We start from the raw sequence: 6,000 nt of genomic DNA, 5'->3' as shown, positions 1-6,000 counted from the left end.
ACAGGGGTGTGGGGCGGAACTGGACAGCCACTGTCTCCACCAACGTGATGCATAGTGCAGAGATGACTGACTGGACTGGCCTACCTAGCTTCGTCTGCTTGACCCGTAGAAGTAGTCTCCTAAAGGCGGAGAAAGGGAATTAGCCACCCGTGGAGTTGAGTAATAGCCCCTCACTGCGTCCCCATTTATCACCTCTGATATTCCCGTTCACAAAGCTCACCTTATAGTTTTGAATGATGAGCTCTCCATCCTGCGAGGAACGCAGGGGCGCGTTGATGGCCAGTTACTTCACTGGCTTGAGGATATTGGAAGAGTTCTAGACAAATCTTGGCTCCAAAACTCCTGGCGAAGGGCCGTAAGTGTATAGTTCTAAAGAGTTCAAAAATGTCTGAATAATCACTCTTGTCCAATTCCTTTGTTAATCTTGCAGCTTACACCCAGAATAAGATATTTCTGTGGCAGCTGAAAGCTTTCAGGTAAGTGTCTGTGCTATCCCACACTGTCCTTTAAATGATGCCAAAGTTTAACTCGCTGCTGTCTCTTTTCTTACAGGTGCGGCGTAAGAAGATTTGGCGTGCTGGTGAATAATACCTCCGGCTGTAAAATCAGGTAAGTATATGGTGGCAAGAGATTGTCCTTATTTGTTTCGCCTCGACTCACCTTGTTGTTTTCTTGTCCCCCTTAGGTGCTGGAATGCGGCAACTTAATGATGGAGACAGCGCCGGATCGTAGAGATGCTGCGAGGAACAGTGAGTATGGAGAGGCGCTGCTGCTGGCGATGAGCCGTGTTTAAAATAAAGTATTTTTCTCGTTCAAAGGTGCGATGAATCCGGAATCAGGTAAGAAACCCAATAATGTTCTTGTTCTAACCTTTCTTCTTCTTTCCCTTCTTTCTAGGCGCTCTGGACTTGAGGCGGGCGCGGCACGAGGCTGGATGCTGACTGCAGGCACGGTGAGCGTTACGCTGCAGGATGCAGAATAACGCGAAGCGTGTGCTGCCCTTCGGGCGTGGTTTAAATAGCCTCCAAAGTAGTCCCAGGTAAGTATTCCTCCACAACCACACCCTAGTAACAAAATAGTCCCTAGGTAAAGTAGTCCCTTCCAAGCCTCACATGGGCTTGGATCTCTTGCAGCATGGTCTGCATCAGGTAAGTTTTAACATATGAGCCTGGCGCCTACGGCGCCAGGACTGTTCCCCCATATGAGCCTGGCGCCATAGACACCAGGACTGTACCCATATAGCCCTTAACAAGGGCTGCTGGGCTTTTTCTGGGTAACATGATGCCTGCTTCCGGGGTTGCTGGACTTGGTCTGGATGCCCGGGGGTAGGCATCATGACAGAGATAGGCAATGGGGTGTTCTATCTTGTCATTAAATTCTTGTTTCAGAACTGCTCCGATGGCATAGTTGGATGCATCAGTCTCAACAAGGAAGAGACGGTCTGTGTCGGGTTGAGCCAGGATGGGGGTTTGTGTCAACTCCGACTTCAACCGTTGAAACGCCAAGTCTTGAGCTGAGGACCACTGAAAGGGGGTGTATTTCTTTAATAGTGTGACAATGGGATGTACAATATCAGAAAATGCGGGTATGAATTTCCTGTAAAAGTCAGCAAGCCCCAGGAAGGATTGAATTTGTTTCACAGTGGTAGGACCAGGCCAAGATAAGATGGAGTCGACCTTGGAAGAATCCATTCCAATACCCTTTGGGCTAAGAACAAATCCAAGATAGTGAACAGTTGATACATGAAAAAGGCATTTTTCAGGTTTGGCCATGAGCTTATGTTCTCGTAAACGCTGTAAAACTGCCTTAACGTGTTCTTCATGTTTCCGAGGTTCCTTGGAGTAAATCAGTATGTCGTCTAGGTATACAATGACAAAAAGGAACAACATATCAGAAAAGACCCGATCCATGAAACGTTGGAAAACTGCGGGGGCATTAGCAAGTCCAAAAGGCATAACCAGATACTCAAAGTGGCCAAAGGGTGTTCTGAAGGCTGTTTTCCATTCATCACCTTCTTTTATACGAATAAGATGGTAGGCACCCCTGAGATCTAGTCTTGTGAAGATGACTGCACCCCTCACAGCTTCCAGGATGTCCGAAATAAGAGGTAATGGGTAACGGTCCTTGAGGGTGCATTGGTTAAGGCCACAGTAATCCAAACATGGCCTAAGCTCCTTGGAATCTTTCTTAGGAACGAAGAAGAGGGAAGCACCCGCTGGGGACTTGGATGGCCGAATAGTTCCATTTGTCAAGTTGATGTCTAGATACTCCCGGAGGGCCCTTTTTTCAGGTTCGGATAGAATGAACATTCTTCCGAAAGGAATCACTGCTGAAGGCTCAGTGTCAATGGCACAATACTCAGGTCTGTGAGGAGGAAGAGACTGAACTATGGCTGTTGAGAACACATCTAAGTATGTCTGGTAAGCCCGGGGAATCCGGACAATGTTGGAGACAGTTACTGAAACTTGCTGGGTTTCTTGGGAGTCTTCTAAGGGACTTGGTGAGGTGGTAGGAGACAAACAGTGGGACATACAATGTTCTGAACCAAGAAACAAGGCGCCTGCTGCCCAATTGATATAGGGGTTGTGTTTCTGCAGCTAGGGCATGCCTAGAACCAAGGTATAGTGGGCAGATCTCCTGATGTCAAATCTAATCCTCTCTTGGTGGTTGTTTATTGAAAGAAGAATCTCTTTGGTTTGGTGGGGTATGGGTCCTGAAGACAAGGGTCTCCCATCAATGGCTTCAACAGGTTGCATTGTCTCTTTTGTTTCGCGGGAAAGCTGATTACTAATGACCCAATCATGATCTATGAATATGCCCATGGCTCTGCAATACACTAAAGCCAGGATGGGGTAGGATTCTTTCTTGGAAGCTGACAGGAATGCCTGTAAAATCACAAGATTGTTCTGTCCTGGGGAGTTCAAGGAAGGAATAGGTGAGGAGCAGACATCTTTCTCCCGAAACTGTGCCCCACTTAGGATCGGGAGCTGGCATTTCCCAAAAGCCGAGGTGGTGCGATAGAGCACTCTCTTACAAGGTGTTTATCAGAGGCACAATACATGCAGAGTCCGGTATGAATCCAACGCATCCTTTCTTGTGGGGTAATGGGTCCTCAGAAGGCTCCTAGATGCATGGGTTCTGGGTCCGGAGCTGGAGATGCAGCGGTTTCTTGTTTGTATGGGTGGTCCGTAGCTGCCTTTTGGGATGTTGGCTTAGACTCTCATCATTTAGGTCTCTTCGAAGGAGGGTAAAGCTGGCTTCTGGGGACCAATCGGCCTCTTTCACCAATTGTTTAAAGCGGGTCACATACGTGAGCATATCCTGGGACCCTTGTTGAGGATTGCAAGTCCTACGACAAGTAGCATTCAGATATCCAAGACCGGGAACCAGGAAGGAAACAGTACCCTAACTCAGAGGCATGGAAACCCGTGAACCGAGCACAGGAGAAATCCAGGAAGATGAGCTTGGAAGAAGGTAGTACAAGGGAAGGGGACGGAAAAGGGAGTATATTCCTTTGACTGGTGGGGATAACCAGTTTCACCGTCTTTTCGCTTTCCCGACGTACTTCGTGGCCACCTTGCCCGTGCCAAGCACCCCGGTAACCGGGATACCACGTTTTACCACGACCGCGAAACAAAGGTACCACCTTTAACCGGAAAACTCCGCGGCTGGTTTCTGCCCTGGTAGTGCAACGACCTTCATTTTTCCTCCAAGTCGAGATCTTCTCTTCCCCTGGACGACGACGCAACTTGCACCCACTACCAGGAACAACTGCCACCGCTGGAGGATCCTTCCCACTTAAGGTACCGTGTCCCGCCTGGCTTCCCTTGCTACCGACTGTACGGGGTAGATTTAGCCCCCGGCTTTTGAACCTGGGTTAGCCTGGGACACCCTGGATAAACTTTCCTAAAGCCTCTCTAAACTCTTTTTGAACCCTCTGCAAGACTTTCTAAGCCTAGTGTAACTGTGTGATCTTGGGCGCATTTGTGCTCTGCTCTCTCTAAGAGTGGGCCCAGACTTTGGACTTTGTCTCACCGGTGACTTTTGCTCTTCTGCCTTGCTTATAGTGTTCCTGAACCTTAGAGTGGTGTACCTTTCCATATATAAATAATTATATACTTTGATACCAAAGCTCTGGTCAGTGTTTGCTTGTATTGGTGTATCTGAGTGCCTATTGTGTATACTTTGCATACTGCCTAACTCTTCTTGAGTGAAGTCTGACTGCGCAGCCACAGCTACCAGGTAAATCTGGGTGGTACAGACTGCTAGCAAGTGGGTTTACTGCCAACACCTGTAGTCTTAAATCTTTTGCAGTGGTCCCTAGGGGAACTGCACAGGTTTCTGCCTAACACCCAACCAGGCTGAAACACGTGTCTGGGGTTGCTGTTGGTACTCTTGTTCAAAGGATGTTTGCCTGTCATTTTGGTGCAAGACTGCCCTTGTGGGCGGGACAAACACTGATATGCAAATGGATATTTCCCCTTTGTGAAAAGTACAGTGAGAAAAAAGCGATGGCTGCGGCCTCTCAAGTGGAAAAAAAAACACAGAGCAGGTTATCATGCCATGTTCTTTCGAGAGATGGGTGCCTGCTACCTTTTTTGTATTTTTGCAAGGAACATTGGTTTGGTCAACGGAAGCCAAACGTGGACCCCTTGCTCACTGTGCTCAGAGAGGCACAACTCCACCTCACTGAGGAGGCTAAACAAGGCTGAGCACAACAAGGCTGAAACACGTGTCTGGGGTTGCTGTTGGTACTCTTGTTCAAAAGAGGTTTGCCTGGCATTTCAGTGATGGACTGTCTTTGTAGGCGGGACAAAGACTGATATGCAAATGGATATTCCTTCTTTGTGAAAAGCACAGTGAGCAAAAAGCGATGGCTGCAGACTCTCAAGTGGGGAAAAAAACACAGTGCAGGTTACCATGACATGTTCTTTCCAGAGAGGGGCGCCTGCTACCTTTTTTTGTATTTTGCAAGCAACTTTGGGTTGGTCACCCTAAATTACCTGGGGGAAGCCGGACCTGGACCCCTCGCTCACTCTGCTAAGAGAAACACAGCTACACCTGACTGAGGAGGCCAAACAAGGTTGAAACACTTGCCTGGGGTTGCTGTTGGTACTCTTGTTCAATGGAGATTTTCCTGGCATTTCCGTGCTGTACTGCCCTTTTGGGTGGGACAAAAGACTGCTATGCAAATGGATGTTTCCTCTTTGTGAAAAGTACACAGAGCAAAAAGCGATGGCTGCAGACTCTCATGTGGGAAAAAACCAAAGAGCACATTATCATGCCATATTTTCTCGAGAGAGGGGCGCCTGCTACCTTTTTTGTATTTTTGCAGGGAACTTGGGGTTGATCACACTAACTTCTTGGGGAAGCCGGACGTGGAGCCCTTGCTCACTGTGCTGAGAGAGGCGTAGCTCCAGCTAACTGAGGAGACCCAACAAGGCTGAAACACTTGTCTGGGGTTGCTGTTCATACTCTTGTTCAAAGGAGGTTTGCCGGCATTTCAGTGCTGGACTGCCCTTGTGAGTGGGATAAAGACTGATATGCAAATGGATATTCCTCCTTTGTGAAAAGTACAGCGAGCAAAAAGCGATGGCTACAGACTCTCAAGTGGGGAAGAAAATGCAGAGCAGGTTATCATGCTATGTTCATTCGAGACATTGGCCCCTGCTACCTTTTTTGTATTTTTGCAAGGAACTTGGTGTTGGTCACCCTAAGTTACCTGGGGGAAGCCAGACGTGTTTGTTTGATTGTTTGTTTGTTTATTGATTTATATAGCGCGCCAAACCCGAGGGTACCTGTGCGCATTTACAAAAGTTACAGCTATACATTAGCATGAATTAGAGTAGTTACAGTCAATATGGACAGAATGATACAAAAGATAATACAGTGAGGTACAGCAAAGCACATTTGACACTCAGTAGCATTCTTTAAGACGCAAGGAGCCATGTATCAACGTTTGAGAGTAGCTCAAACTATCCTGAAACAATCCTGGGTATG

The sequence above is a fragment of the Ambystoma mexicanum genome, chromosome 5q (genome assembly GCF_040938575.1).
Source record: "Ambystoma mexicanum isolate Mex_15411 chromosome 5q, UKY_AmexF1_1, whole genome shotgun sequence".
In the NCBI taxonomy this organism is placed as follows: Eukaryota; Metazoa; Chordata; class Amphibia; order Caudata; family Ambystomatidae; genus Ambystoma; species Ambystoma mexicanum.
Note: the sequence above shows the minus strand (reverse complement) of the source record.